This window comes from Haliaeetus leucocephalus, unplaced genomic scaffold (assembly GCF_000737465.1).
Source record: "Haliaeetus leucocephalus isolate CR32 unplaced genomic scaffold, Haliaeetus_leucocephalus-4.0 Scaffold166, whole genome shotgun sequence".
Classification (NCBI taxonomy): domain Eukaryota; kingdom Metazoa; phylum Chordata; class Aves; order Accipitriformes; family Accipitridae; genus Haliaeetus; species Haliaeetus leucocephalus.
Genome location: NW_010972602.1, coordinates 876,233 through 892,532, shown reverse-complemented (window position 1 = coordinate 892,532; position 16,300 = coordinate 876,233).

The window sequence follows — 16,300 nt, the reverse complement described above, 5'->3', positions numbered from 1 at the left end:
CACCAAGATGTTTTGCCTTGGCGTTCACAAGGTTTTAGACTCAGATGAGGAATTACCATATATGCTGTACAGTTTTCACTATTCTCATCTCAGAGGAAAAGTTATAGCCTCAAATTCTATGCAATGAAATTGAGAATGGAACTCTGTGAAAAATGGGTCTCTCAGTTGAGTGGCCAAACCAAAACCTTTTAAGCAATAATAGATTTAGGACAAACTAATAAAAAATTTTATTTGATCTGCAAATTAACTAACCTTTATTGAAACTTCATTTTTATTATGGACAGCTTCAAACTATAAAGGTCTTTTTTAAGCCAAAATTCTGAAAATATTTACTTTTCCAAAAAGGTCATTGTTTTCTTACAGCAAATCAGCTATTCTTTCACATTTTCCTTGACAGTGAAGTCAGGATACCTCTTGATCCATCTTATTACCAATTCATAGGTCACTAACACCACCAGCTTGCTGGAAGACAGCTGGGTAGTGTGCTACCTGTCTGGGCAGACTCAGCTGCAGGGAGCAGGCTGAACTTGCCAGGATACAGGCTGGCCCATACCACACGGGTCAGTGTGCAAACATTGATTTAGGACACACGCTCACCCAGAAAAGACATCTTATACAATCCTAAAAACCTTGGCCTGACAAATTGAGGACTTCAGTGCAACTTCCCTATCTCTACAACTCTGGTCATGCAAATACATCAACACATGTTTAGCCTCTTATATGTGAGCAATCCTATTTATTTCCAAAGTTAAGCACATGCAGATTCTGTTTCACTAATTTCCATACACAGTTAATTTTGTCTGTCAAGATGATTTTAGAAGTATCTAAGGTTTAAATAGAAGAAAGTCATTAGTAATCACCCATGCAAAATTACAGCTTTAAAATAATTATATTCAGAGGATTAAAACAAAAACACGAAGTGTTCAAAAGTTCTCCCATTTCTTTACTCCAACCAGTGGCGCAAAAATAGTAATATTCAAAAGTCTCTTTTTGTCAACCAGCATCCTTAATTTCTGAACTTTATTTTTTTACATCTGTTTTATATCGACCTTTCACTACACTTGAAGCTCAAATGTGGTGGTGGGACTAAACAAATGGTCATTCTTTTCTAAATCATAAGGCAAAGTACTGACTGCATATGTTCCTTTGTACTCTTTATTCCCTTTCTGGTAGAAAAAGGACAATAAAAGTTCAAACCCCTCTACAATCTACTTCAGCATAACAGCATCAATGTGAAAGGTAAAATGTCTCATGCCAATACAAATATATGCATACATTTTAAAACAGGGATGTCCTGCACATTATCTAACATGCCTCATTAGTTCATCTAACTTGTACTGTTAAATCTGCTTTAGTGTTTTGGTCAGTTTCTGAGGTCTCTAACAAGGTCTCCTGTCACAAAAGTGGACTTTTTTTTTTTTTCTTCTTCTTAAATTTGTTGAAGGTTATTGAACGTTACTCTGAGTGTGGGAGATTCCCTGTTTTAGAGAATCACACAGACAATCTTCCAAAAGTAAGCAAAAGTATGGCTTTGCCACATGTTGATTAAAGTTAAGGAAATCTGTGAATGTCCTAAAATCAGACCATGGCTACAGTAGTGTTTTCTACCTTTACTGGTACTGTCTACGTCTCACACATGACGGATCTTCATTACATTGTCTATTCCTTCATTATTAATCACCGCTCCAGTTTTATCCCCTTTCTTGCATGAGAGGCTCATGAAATTGTGGAGACTGCTTTTCTTCAGTAACCAAGGTCATTATTAGCACACTCAATGGAGTAATGCAGCACCCTGTGTACTTACTGCCTTTGTTTATGTTCGGTAGGGTTGAGATTTCAGTAAAAGCATTATCGCTGCAACAGTAAACTCCGCAGAGGAAAATGTGATCATTGGTGTTTCTTTTCATTACAAAGTGAAAGAAGAGCTTTAGGGTAAAATACAGCTTTTCCAGTAAGCTCCTTTCCCAACTATACAAAAATGATGCCATAAAAACTACAGTGGCTTTTGCTAATTCAGTGACTGTTAATTTACCATCGGATCAAAAGGTAAGATTAGGTGTTTGAACCTTCTCTTCTCCCACTGCTGTATTTTAACTAATTCCATCAAACAAAACGTCAACCTTACTTTCTTTAAACAAAACTCATAACTTGCTAAAAGAAAAGTTGAGCAGTTTTCTATTTGGATCCAAAGTACAATGAGGTCAGTAAAAATACTCTCATTAAGTTTAAATAGGCTCTGGCTCAGGCATTTGTATGGTAATAACTGGAAAACCAAGAAAGATAGATGTCTTCTATAAAGCTAGAAGCATTTTACATCAGCTTTTGCCATTTATCATGCTAACATATGGATATCAATGACTTGGAATACAAACAAGAGTCATTACAGTATTTCACTGAAGGGAGTAATATCTATTGAAGTTCTTAATTGATTTGATGAGGGACCTACATTTTTTAAACTCAGGATACCTAAACAGATGAAAATCCTGTTGTAATATATTGGATGAATATGGACTTAAACTCAGAATAATTGCAAACAGACATTCATAGACACCTCCTATTTCACCTTTATCTTTAACTGCACAAAACCCAGATGTTCTGCCGGTTATTTCTGCCCTTCCCTGTCCCTCCCCTTCCATGTCCTCAGCTTTTCACCTACACCAGAAGTCAAGCATTAATTCCAATAGGGGTTAATAAGTGAAAAGTCATAACTTTAGTTTTTTGAAAATTAATGCCAAACAAAATCAATTTGGATGAGTCAATTTTTAAATATTAGAAGATCTAGCTTTGATTCTGAGCATATTTTAGCTTTAATTTTGAATTTCTTCAAGTGAGAATTTTGTAAGGATGTTTTATTTAAGTAAAAAACTTGAGGTGGTCCTTAATTCTAGATCATGAAAAATGCCTTTGACTTTAATAAAATCCCACATGCAGTTAAGACAATTACTATGCATTACACATCCTAGACTTCATCACAAAGTTTTATCCTAGTACTGCTTTTCCACAGTAAGCCACTTACCCATGTTGGCATGTCAGGTTACTGTTGGTTATTTTTCTTTGCTCATGCATGCAGGTAAGTAATTAGTATTTTAAAATTAGTGCAATCTTTAGTCATAAACACATAACATTTACGACACTTATTTTAAAGCCAAAGAAGTTGTCAATGCAATGTTAATGAATGCCTTCTAGTGTGGCTAAAATAATTTCTGAAATTATGGAATGTGTTTTAATGGGTATCACTGTGATTGGCATAAGATGGCTAGAGAAGCCAGCTAGAGTGAGCAGAGGCTTGGACTACAATAACTAGCAACATTTGCCATAGACTAATTCACCTGCTGCTAACCACATACCAGTAAAAATCACTAAAATGGCAGCTAGAGTTTCAAATCCATAGTGCTTCTGCATAATCCTCTCTTGCACTGCAAGCAGCATGCAAAATAAATACACTAAAAGCTTACCAATACTTAATGCTAGTCATATGAAAAAGGATGCAAGAGTAGAAGGGTAGAATCAAAAAGCTTTAGACTTCAGGAAGTTACCTACAATTTGCAAAGTGAACTTTTTATTTCAATTGTGGTTTAAAATTATTGTTAAGGAAAAAACCAAGGAGCTGGTATGCTCCTCTTCGAAGAGGTCCCAGAAAGCATATTAACACTTGCTCAGAAGCCTTCACTCACTGTTGTCCAGATTTCCTTTTCCCGTCACATTCATTTTGTACCTCCCCTCCATTTTTCAGGCCTCCCACTTTTCCTCTTTTATGGCTGTAAACCCTCAATGTCCTGACATTTTCTCCCTAGTCATCACCCTTTTCTTTTGAGAGGTTTCTCACTACCTTTAGGGCTCACTCTTTGCACAGGCAGCTTCTGCGCTGTCCCCCCCACCCAAGTGCCAGTCAACTGTGCTAAATCCAGACATTCCAGATGCCACAGATACTTGTCCATTACATTATCTCCCTTCAGCCCATCTGCTAAAATCAAATTTACTGGATCGGCAACTAAACAAATGCTTCCCCTTCCCTGGCCTCTGGTAGCACTAAGCCAGCTTAGGGTCAGTAATAACAGCAGAACTTTGAACTCAGGACTTTTGGTTTTGCCTGAAGATGACCAACTCAACAAATTAAAATTAAATGCGCAAATGAGCTGTCCTGTTATATTAAATACTGTTACATTGTTGAAAAATATTTCCAAAAACTCATCTTTGCGCTAATTTAGGACCTAAAAGGCCTAACGTTCAAGCCCTAGAATGGAATCAGAATTTGTCAACGAATAAATAGTAGCAGTAAGTATTTCTCAATGCAGTTATCTTTGTAGTCCTCAATAACCACAATGCTATTTTGTATACACATGCACTACATACCATCTGCTGATGTTTATTTTAATTCACCAGGAAAGTTCTGTGTTTAAGTTGGAATTTAAGTGACAGAATCAGAACAAAAGGAAAAGGGCAGCAGAACAAACTGAATAAATTCCAAATATGACTTGTAAAGGCAGACAATATAAAAGCTATAATCTTAGTTTAATCCCCACACTTTTTAAACATAGCAATTACTAGACATCTGCTGGTAACACAGCCTTGCTATTGGATAACCTTAATTACCCTGTAATATTTCCTGACACTCCCCAAAATATGCCCTATGGATAATAATTCATTCACGGTTCAGCCCCATTATTAGCTGCTAATTCAAACAATCAAGACAAAGACAACGAACAGATGACCTTGAACAACTACCCACTCACTGAACAGAATTTATTTCATGCTTTTCAAAGACTTTACTGCTTTCCTGGCTTCACGAGCAGCACTTCAAAAATTAACAAAATGCAAGCAAGAAAAGAGCTGCAGAATAAAAGGAGATTTGCTGGGGTACCACAGCTCCCTTAAACATCATTTGCTTGCATTTACAAGATAATGGCTAGTGCCATATATTTAATTTTCTAAGACTCAATAAGGACCTAGACAGACTAGGTGCAAAACCCAATACAATTGTTTTACTAGACTGAATTTGTAAGCTGTGCAATTATCTGCAAGAAAAGTATTGGGAAACTTGGAATAAATAAAAAAAAAAGAATTAAATGCATATAGATTAAATGAATGGAATTCATGCAACTGTTGCAGAAGCAGATACAATATCATTGACTTCAGTGCTGAAGCAGAGGGCTGCAAATGTCTGAGGCTTCTCTGTGGGCTATCAAGGAAATATTTCAAATCATAGATTACACTTTGTCCTCATTTGAGCTGCCATAACCTGATGCCCTTCTTTCTGATTGTAAGTAAAATCAAGTGCATAAGATGAACCATTATTGCCAAATAAACCTAATCTCTACTACTTTGGATGATTACTTGCCTTGTTTATTTTGAGAAATTATTGTTCTAATGAACATGAAAGGGGATACGGCTTTTTAAATTTTTATTGTCGTAATCAGTTTTTGGACATTTTGTCTTCAGATTAAGATAATAAGGTACATAGAGGAGTGTAAGAAGTTGTTGACCTTTTCTCTGTACCTCAGTTCATTCTCTCTTAGAGAGTCTAGGAGGCCTCTTGCAATCCATCTGAAAGTCAAAATATTCAGGTTCAGCTGGAAATAGGACTAGAATTACTAAACTGGTAGGAAAATGAGGTTGAAGCAAAATATAGGAAAAAGGAAAATGTAAATGAAAAGTCAACGTGAAAAGGAAATTGCTGTTTTCTGAGGTGGTTCTGAGAATGACATTGTCATTGAAGGAATATAGTTGTATTTCTTAAACACCTGTAAAAGTGAAAGGCAGAAAGAAGATATTAATAAATGAAATAAAAGCACAGAAAGATGCTACAAAATTTCCCCATGCCATGATAAAAAATAGCTTCTAAACCCCATTTATTTATTTTTATGCACTAATCACAATGACTTTAAAGATGAGATTTTTTAATGTTAAGTTCCTAAGAATGAATAACCTTATGAAGTTTAGGGCAGGATAGTTAGTCCTAGTTCCAGCTAAACAATCTGAAAGCCACAGGTAAAAGGACAACTATAGCTCTCCCTGATCTTAGAAGGTATGCAGTCCGCAAATATAAAACACTCCAGGAAAAGGTGGAGTGGAAAAGGATTTTCTTCTCCAATGGAAAGCACAAGACTACAATATCTTCAAAGAAAAATATTTGTGTCAACATGGCTTTATAGACTACTTGAGGCTTCTTGTTGAAGCTATTCTCTCTGAGCATGCTTTGCTTATCAAGAGTGCCTAATAAAACTTCTAAGATTTAAGTCCACCTCCCAGAAATGAGGTATATGTGATGAAATTTCTCTTCTAGTTCCAAGCAGATTTATTTTCAATATTTCTAATACCTGTCTAAACATCCTCTTCAAGGATGGCAGTGAAGTGTCAGCACAGCTCCCTATAATGTTGTACTTTTCTAGTGTAGTAACTGTAACAGTGGTTCCTTCATGAAATCCTCACTTCAAGATTGGACATATTTCGAAAAGAGTTTTGGAAGCATTTTCAGTAACAATATACTGGATTAAATTTGGTATAGTCTCTTCTGGCCTCAAAATTCATTAATTACATTAACATTCCTCCTTAACTTCTTTTCTTTCGGTTATTACGTGATCCACAACCCAACATTTGCGATTTTCATTAGGAAGTACAGATTTTATATCTAGAACTTCTCTAGAAATGGACATCTGACATTTCCTTCCCCAGATCAAGAGTAACCTCTCAGGTGATAATCAAGCATCCAAGAAATAAATTTGTTATCAGGCCTTTGTAAGAACAGTATGCTCCGTTTATGTTTCAAAAATCACTTGTGTAATGGATTGTCAACATCAAATATTTTCCTGTGGATAAGCCAACAACATAATCTCTTGGCCACAGGTCAGGAATGGCCTTTTCTAATGCATAAATATTCAAATTATTATTTTTGAGGGGAAAGTTTGAAGTACACTTGTTATTAATTTCTATACAGACCAAATTAATGCAACTTGCCTGAAGCTCATGTCCTTGTTCATTCAGGAACTGAAATGTCATGTACAGCAAGATAGTCTTTTCTTCTAATTAATGTGGTCATGAAACAAATGAAACAATATGCAAATAAGACCTATGATGATTAAATAAAAAGCTGCCCCTCCAGGAACAAAACACTCTAAATAAACTAGTTTCATATAGTTGGTTTTGAAAGGCCCATCTGTTAAAACAAAGTATTTGGCTTAAATTACATCTGGTTACTAATAGGTACTGTGTTTCAATTATTTCAGGGAGACTTAAAATACAAAAGTTTTTGCTAGAGCTCAGGTCCAGAATGAACTGCATAACTGGGTTCTCATGTGTTTAATCTTAGATGTTGGGCTAAGCTCAAAATTAAAATCACATTTCTCTTCGCATCTGAAAAGCCTCCTAGAAATTCAATGTGAATCTAGATAATTCCTCTTTATGAAAGTTACACAGCCAAAACACATACTAAGGAACATAGAACCTCATTTTTAACCATTTAATCTTGTGATTGCTACAGAATGCCATAAAGCCAACACAAAACAACCAAACTTATTTACGGAGTGAAGGGTCCTTACAGAAATATGATTCTAAGAAAAATTACTGTTTTGCATCAGTGGTTCCATTATCATTTCACGTGTTTGACCTAATCTCCTGCAGCACACAAGAGTGAGTGTCTTGCATTATTTTAGAAAATACCTATTTATTAAATGAATGTTAGAAACAGGGCAGAAAAGTGACCAGATTCACTAACAAGAATTCTAATTCAAGCATTTCTTTAGCCAACTAGTTCAACAGAGGATGGTGTCCCCTTTCAGACTGGAGAGGGTCAAGCTGGTTACTAACATCTTCACAGCAGAAATTAGACCTTCCTCCTTGTTATCCAATGGGAGTTCTGACAATGGATCTACAACCATTTTCACATACTGGACCCTTCCGGGATCGGACACCACATCCTAGAGTCAGTAATATCCTGTTCCTCATTAAAGCTTCACAGAAAACAGTTCCTTCATCCTGTGACCTTGGAAGTTTTTATGTTTTTAAAAATATTCCATTCCAGTGATCCCTTTCAAGATGAAAACAAGACAATGGAGAAGGTGATCATTTCCTCCAGAAAATCCAGAGAGTGAGGGCACTTGCCTGACATGTAGGAAATCAACATTTCCTGGAATGAATCAGGTACAAGACCTGGCATGCAACTTTCTCCATCATATGCAATTGCTCTGACCACCAAACGGTGTTCTTAATTAGTTTTGTCCATCGGGACACAAAGATCTTTTCCAATACAATCTCCATCAAAACTGTTATACTCCCACATTTTAATGTCAAGTTATTGGTATTTTCAGTAACATGTACTTCTGCTTAACTTGATCTTTCAAATGAGACTATAAAGCTCCTTGGAAAGTTGCAGATCCAGAAAACAGTGCTATTAAAGTGATAAATAAATCATTTTCTGTATAGGTGAAGATGATATTTTGACAGAATAGAACTTTTAGATGCAAGAGAGCTGTCCAGACCCAGGAAGTACTTTGAGAGCAGCAGAATTTTTTTCTTCTCAGCTGCACTGTCAAGCAATCAAGGGTTCAGACCTACTAAGGCCTAATCCACACAACTCAATAGAAGAGCTGAACTTCACTTACTAACTCCTGCTTTTAATTTATTGTTTTTTTCCCAGCTCCCCATCACATGAAAGTTTATTTTTTTTCTTAGACTGAATGCTTTTTCCTGCTTATGTTTTCTCTCTCCTTCCTGGAGTCATGACTGTCTGCCTTCATCTGCAATGTAGTCAATCCCTAGTTGATACCTAAGACTTTGACTACAATATATTCCTTTTAATGGAAATAAACAGAGCTGCCTGCATTTTTTGCTTCTCCCTGCTTCAGATACCTCCTTGATGCCACCCAATTCCTTCTTCCTCTTTCCTTAGCTTAATCTCTACTTCTATATCCTGCAAAATTCATGTATACCTTTATTCCTTATTATCTTGCTCTCCCTACTTTTATTTTCATACACTGTCTTCAACATCCAAATTTGTTTTAGATTGCAAAGCTTTAAGTATTACGCCTCGCCCCCCCCCAAAAAAAAACCCCAAACAAACCAAAACAAACTTCCATTCCTTAGCTTTATAATGAAGCAAAATGTTTGGTCATTTGAAATTAGCAAAGATCATCCCACCTTCTGAATGGTGGATACCAACTTGAATCATTCAGTCTTTCCTCCCTGAAGCTGAGTGCTAAACTCCTGAAGCATATTTAGAATTTGCATCTTTAGTTTTGCCACAGATGTATTTCATCAGTGTGTTTTCTAGTTTCCTATTTGACATGAAATCTCCTGTATACTGAACAGTCGTTATTTTAACCTACTGCAGTCTGACTTGAAATATTTCTTGTTGATGATATTTTACATATAACCTGCAATATAACCTGTACCACTGCAAGGGACAGAAATCATCATTGTCATGTTTTTATTTCATATATTTTCTATGTGAAGTAGAAATTATAACCATGTGTAAGAAGCCATTGTTGGTATAAGGAAGCAGTTTTAGCAAAAACAATGGTTTTTCCATTGCTGTGTTGCCCACTGAAGCTCAAACATTGTCTGGCAACTATCCTCAAGGGCGATTGTCCGGCCAGCTTAGCAGTGGGCCCCCTGCCATCCTAACAGATGGGCACCAAGTGTAAGTAGCCATAAGACCCTATAAGTGCATTTAGTGTGAAACTTGGGGCACAATTCCCAGCCTTGATCACCAGATGGCTTTTCCATACTGAGTTTGTGATAAATGGGATGTGCAGTGCTAACCTAACTTTGAACATGAACAGCATTAAGGAAAATAATAAGGAGAATAGCTCCCACCATGTGATAAGCAGGGGCTAAGTTTGGAATTAGCAGGAGCAGTAGAAGAGTAGGATTATTATACACCAATGCCCTCCCCACACTTTTATTTCTGTTGATCCACTAAACTTTCCATGACAAACTCAACTTCTGAAAAATGAGGAAATCGGCTCCTTCACTCCCTCGATACTCCTTTTACAGGGAAAGAGAATGCAAAATTATGAAAACCAGTGCCTTCAAGGAAAAAAAAAAAACCTTGAATTGATTCACTTAGTCTTGTAATTGAACTCAATCTACATTTCACAGTAACTTCAATATTGAATTCTGCAGGACAGTTTCACAAGAGAGGCTCAGGATGTCATAGAATCATTTACCGCACACATATTAATGCTTTTAGTCTATATTCTTATTGGATATGGAAAGCATTTCACATCCCATCAGCACTCCATTTCAGACAACTGCCACACCTGATCTAATGCTCAAGGAAAAAGGAAAGCCAGCAGAACCTACAAGTATGTTTGTGGCCACCATCTTTATTCTAAGTAATTCCAAGTAGTGCATGCCTCAGTGCGTGTAGATTCTAGTTATTGCAGCAAACACTTGAGTTTGTTAACAGAAAGAATTGAAAACAAACAGTAAAGTACTGAAATAGGGATTTAGTTCAAGGAACATGAATCTTTTAAAAATTCATACATTGGTTTTGAGTATTTTTGGACAGCACTTCTGAGTTTTAGTTATTGACAACAAAAGATGCTGTTTGTGACTTTTGAAGAGTGAAAATAATCTATATTTATCAAGTCTTGAGAAGAGTATGAGAACTCTGATGAAACATTCATCTAGATTTAAGTGGTAGAAAATCATAGGAAAAAGAATTTATCTGGTTTCGTTCTTGCCTTTTCTCTCTATCATACTTTAGGGTGGAGTTCATGGTTGATTTACACCATTCTAACACCATGTTAGCAAATGGAAAAGTCCCACCTCTCCCATCCCCAGTTACATATTTCTACTGGAGTCCCACCTCTCCTGTGCCCAGTTACATATTTCTACTGGAAAGGGCAATGCTGCCTTTCAGTGAGGCATGACTTGAGTAGTTTAAGGTATTTATGGAACCATTGTCTTAGATAAAAAGAGGAAGGCTTAATCTAGTATACACTAATACAGATTTTGCTGGAAACAGTTATAGCTGTGCACCTGAAGGTCTAACACAATATATGTCTCTAGGTTCAGTTCCCAGATCTGAAAGAGCAATAACTTTTATAAATAGTCATTTGACTTTAGTTGTTTTCCAATGGTATTCAAATAACCAACTCTGCTGTCATGAACATTTGCAGAAAGCTTTTCTGGAAGCACAATTTAAATCTGGCCCTCCAAGAAGTTTGGTTGAAACCTTTATCTAATTAGGAAGAGAGAAAACTGACAGGAAGTATTTCATCAGAATCCTGAAGCAACCATAACGCAGAATCAAACACAGTCATGCTTTTGTTGACATATATGAACCCTTTCTGAATTAACTCCCTACTTACCTGAAAAAAAGAAGAGTTAAATTAGTTCCTATTTATGTATTGGTTACTTAGGCTACCAATAGCTTTTCTCATTTATGGTTACATGTGATTAGAGCTCATTATGTTAATTTCTTCTTAAGAAGATTGGATCTTTTCATTTTCTTTTTAACTATTAAGATATAAGGTCTGAAGCTGAATCAGGTTATGTTTCAAAAATCTGGGAATTAACTGGGCAACATTAAATGGTATATTTTTGCAGACCTATGCATCAACAGGAGGCTTCAAATGCTTATTCAATAGCTGAACAGGTGAGAGACACAGACAAACCAAACATACCAATAGTATGTCCTGGTCAACATTGGAGTATAATGAATAATATAAAAACCCCTTGGAAATACAGAATCTATCACAAGTATTAGGAAATCAAATTCACAACAGAGAGAATGTCTTTGCTCTTCAATTGCACCTCTTGAGAAATGAGTCTAAAAGTTGCACAGCTTCCTGTTTATTATCTTTCAGAAACTTCCAGGTCCGATTCACTCAGTTTACCTGAAAAATATTTTTCTCAGTTGTCAGCCCCACAAGACTGACCTTAAATATGAGAGTCAAAGCATAAGTTCCTTCTGATGAGTGCAACTATGAATGCAGCACTGAAAATCACAGTTGGAATCACCATTACTTCCCTTTCATGATACAAATTACTCCATAATCTGTCCATCATGAAGACTTAAATATGCCAAATTCGTAACACAGAAACAAGAAAAAGGACTTAAGATGAAACTAGACATGACTGAAGTAAAAATAAACAGCAAGTAATGTTCTAATAGGCATTTATCATCCTATAAAGGCAGAACTACTGTCCTTCTGATAAAACTGAAGTCACAAAAGTTACCTCTTCTGGTTATGAAGAGGGAGATATATTTTTACAGCGTAACTAACCTGCAGAACTCACTACCTGCAAGTGATTAGACAAACCAAGAGTTTTATTTGTTTAATGGCTCAGATATTTGTCTGGATAGTGAAATTAAAGACGGTCTTTACAACAAGAGGAAAGTGCTCATCAACCCACTGCTTCATGCTGTAATTCACAAGCTTGGGTGAGGCCAGGGCTGTGCATAAATTTCCCCAGTGGTCAGCTGACTTGCAGAAGTTTCTGATGTTGGCAATTACAAGAGCAGTGAAAGCCACATGCTTCTCAGCTACATTTACAGGGTTTCAGTTTATTCACATTCTCCACTTAGCTGAGGTGTGCAGCTTCACTGCCAGCACGGGTTGTGATACAGAGCAACCCAGGAGGGACCCAGCCCTCTGTGTCATCTGCAAACCAGCACAGTGCATAGGCAGCTCTCCAACACCCATGTGGCCTCAGGGGTCCAAATCAGAGTAAAAGCTACAAACCTATGACAGAAGTAACTTATAATGTACTGTGTGTATCTTGAAAGGAAATCAGTTCTATTTGCAGCAGGTACATTCAGAATATTAGCCACGTTTTCAGAATTAAGAAGCAACCAACCCTTTTGGAGAAAGCAATACATCTTTGATTGAAATTGCATTGCATTCTAAACTATTAGAAACACATTTACAAAGTTATGGTCATTGTAAAAGTCTCAAAAATACCTTATTTCTGCTTGTGTTTGCTGATATGGTTTCAATCCTTGTCAGCCAAGCCAGAAATGCATTGTGATTTAAGCTTTCAACTGTTGGGATACAGTCAATGGCCCAGCTAACGCTGACTCTGACTCCTCAGTGTGCTCTCACTCATGTCACAACTGTACCGAGGGTCTCCTGAGCACTACTCATCTGACCCCTGACATAGCCAGGAGCTGCAAAGTGGTGGGGCTCACAAAGGCTGTGCTTGCCTGGCCGATGGCAGTGCTGGGCCTGGGGCTCTCCCTCCCTCTGCTGCTCCTCTCCCTGCCGCAGCAGTTCACAGCAGCACCGCGTCTCCAAGGCATGCTGACATCCAAAATGCTGTAGGTTGCTACTACTCTTCACAGGTCCTCTGATACAAAACACAGTTCAACCCTCATCAGCCTTTGCAAGCCCAAACCAGATTCAAAATGGAAAGAATAGGGGATTCTGGTTTTTGTTTGTTTGCTTGTTTTACAGTATTCACCTCAGGTCATGATTTTATGTAGACTACTGAATAACCTGGTGTCCATAGTAATTTAAAACAGGAATGAAACTTTCCAAAGCTCTTTTGGAAAATTAATTTAAGAAAAAATATTTCCTTATTGGCTACCTTATAATGAATTGGCAATGTTCTAAAATGTGTCCAGATTTTTCTCTAATAACTCCTGCTGTAAAACATTAACGTTAAAGACACTGAATTTAGAAATGAATGCAATAGAAATAAGTTTTTTTTTTAAACTATGTTTCTATTTCAGTTCTTCTCCAAATTTTTTATTTTCTAAGGTATTGATAATTTTTCAAAACTGGACAGTGTAGTGCCCCTCTCAGATTCCACTTTTATAATCCACAAAACCTTTGTATTTACTCTTTTGTTGGAACCTAAAGTTCTTTGATGCATGCACATTATTTTCTAGTGATTGCCACCACATGAAAAGGGTGTTAATCCTCTGCTAATTAACAACTTGTTGAGGTCAACAGGGGTCAGTACTTTACATTTTTGGATTTAGTGAATTTTTGGTTCATTGGAACTACTTGTTCTCATCAGTTCAGCGATTCCATCATTTTTTTCTTGGTGTACTTTGTTCCATATCAGCAATAGCATCCTCTTGCAATCTTAGCCCACTAAGAACATACTAAAAGCTTTTGATTTGACATAGGATCCAGCTTGCTCATATTTGAGTAGCCACAGTACCTACTCCACAACTACTTTGATTACAAAGCCTATTGCTTCATAGAGTTTCACTGTTTTATCTAGTCAGGAAATGGAGTTTCCGCTGCTTTTGATAGTCATACTACATGTTTCATTACATACAGCATTCCTCAATAAAAATGTAATACAATATTTCCATAAAATCGTTAACAGATTATAAAGGATATAAAAATTTGAAATGGGTCCTGCCACTTTTATTTATCAAGTAATATTTATTTATATAAATATTTCTTCATTACCTTATTAATCTGAAAACCAGGTTAATTAACTCCAGACAATTTTAACTTCTTTCACCATTACGTTCACTGAGTACAATGTCTTACACAGTTGAAACTCTATTAATCAGATTTCAAGAACAGATCTGTTTCTCTTTTCACCTGATATCAAGAATAAAAAAAATGGTAGCTTTCCTCAGGGAAATGACACATGCCAAAAATGTTCTTATCTAAGCTATGTTAACAAGATCCACCTTATTTTTTCGTAGCATATCAGTGAATTGTGCTTATTTTCTGAACGACCACGTAACAACCTTTCAGGGTACTGGTGAAATATAACTACGCTGCCCTATCTGTATTTTCTTAACAAGGTTCTGCAATTTGAAGAAAAGTAGATAGCAAGACAGTAGATGTTTTGTTTTGCATTTGGTTCCCACAAACTGGAAAAGGTGCATGAGAAAAGGCATCATAGAAACAGATGAATAAAACTTGATGGGGTAGGGAGAGATTATGAATGAAGAAAAAAAAAAAAGGAAGGGCATCAGAGAAGTCCATATCCATATAGTAATTAGGAAACAGGTCTAGCCTTAGTAATCTTGTCAGTGAGTTCCACAATTTTATCACACATTGTATGAAAAAGCACTTCCTTTCCTAACAACTGAATTTGATTTTTCTATCTTCAGATTAGGTTGAAGACCTCTCTCATTCCTTGCAAGAAAGACAATGAACACAGGCATTCCCAGTCTCTCTTCTCTACGAGCTTCTGTACTTTGCAGTTTTTTTCCTCATGACCCATTTTAATTCTTCTGCTTTCTTAAATAATCATTCCTAATCTTTGCAGTCTCCTTCACCCAACAGCCCTGCATTTACTTGGCTGTTTTCATCAGTATTTGAACACCCATATTTATAAAATACCTTAGCAAGGATAAGGAAATTTTCTTTGGAAAAACTGTTTCTTAGTCCAGTTTACAATTAAAAGAAACAGCATAGAAAGAAAAAAAAACCCACCAAAACCCCAGCACAGCCCTGTGGCTGTCACTCATAATTATAATTCCTTCAAAAATTCTTAAAAAAAATACAAAACTATCTAAAACTGAAGTGCAGACTTAGCCACATACCTGTATAGACACTGTGACTAAACATGTTACGTAAACCCTGTCTCACAGACAGCACTGTATAGTTGATAGACCATTAAGACAGTTTACAAAGGGAAGTGAATGATCTTACCCTTTTGAATCTTGATTAAAGGAAAAAACATTGTAGAAATGGTTTGGTTTAAAATGATTTTTTTATCTGAAGCTCAGTAAATTCTTACACAACAGAGGTGATTCATGATCCAGGATATGCCTATTTTTTTTGACAAACGAAATACCTCCAGGGTGCTGAAGTTCTGCGGCTCTTAGCCATTTGAATGATGGGAGGATGAAGGTTTCCTTGAGGTGTCCTTACTGAGTGCACAGCTTTGCCTCCTGTTAAAACAAGGCACTGATTATCTCCATAATTATTTCTGAATTGTTGTTTTGACTGTTGAGAAGAAGCAACTTCTGATCTGCGTAAATTCCATTTATGCAGATACATGTTAAAATTAAAATAGCTGAAGAAATACTTGTCTGTCTTTTCAGTATTCTCTTTCCAGAACTTTATTAAAGAATTTCCGCTTTTTATTAAATTAACATCACTTTTTATTCATTTTGCTATTCATTTGTGGTAATAGATTTTCATGCAGATAAACTAGTAGTTCAATTGAAAGTCAATTCTTTCCTTAGCCTATTAACCAAGTAAGAATTTCAGTGTAAATATTGGCATTAAAACAGTGCTATAATTTCAGTATTTGAAGTTGTAGTATTACTTGAGGAATTGAAGTATTTAGATAAAGTTAAATTAGGCCACAAGAAAATATATTTTTTTAAAAAGACGATGACCTAAATGGTGAATTGTGACAGCAGCCAAGT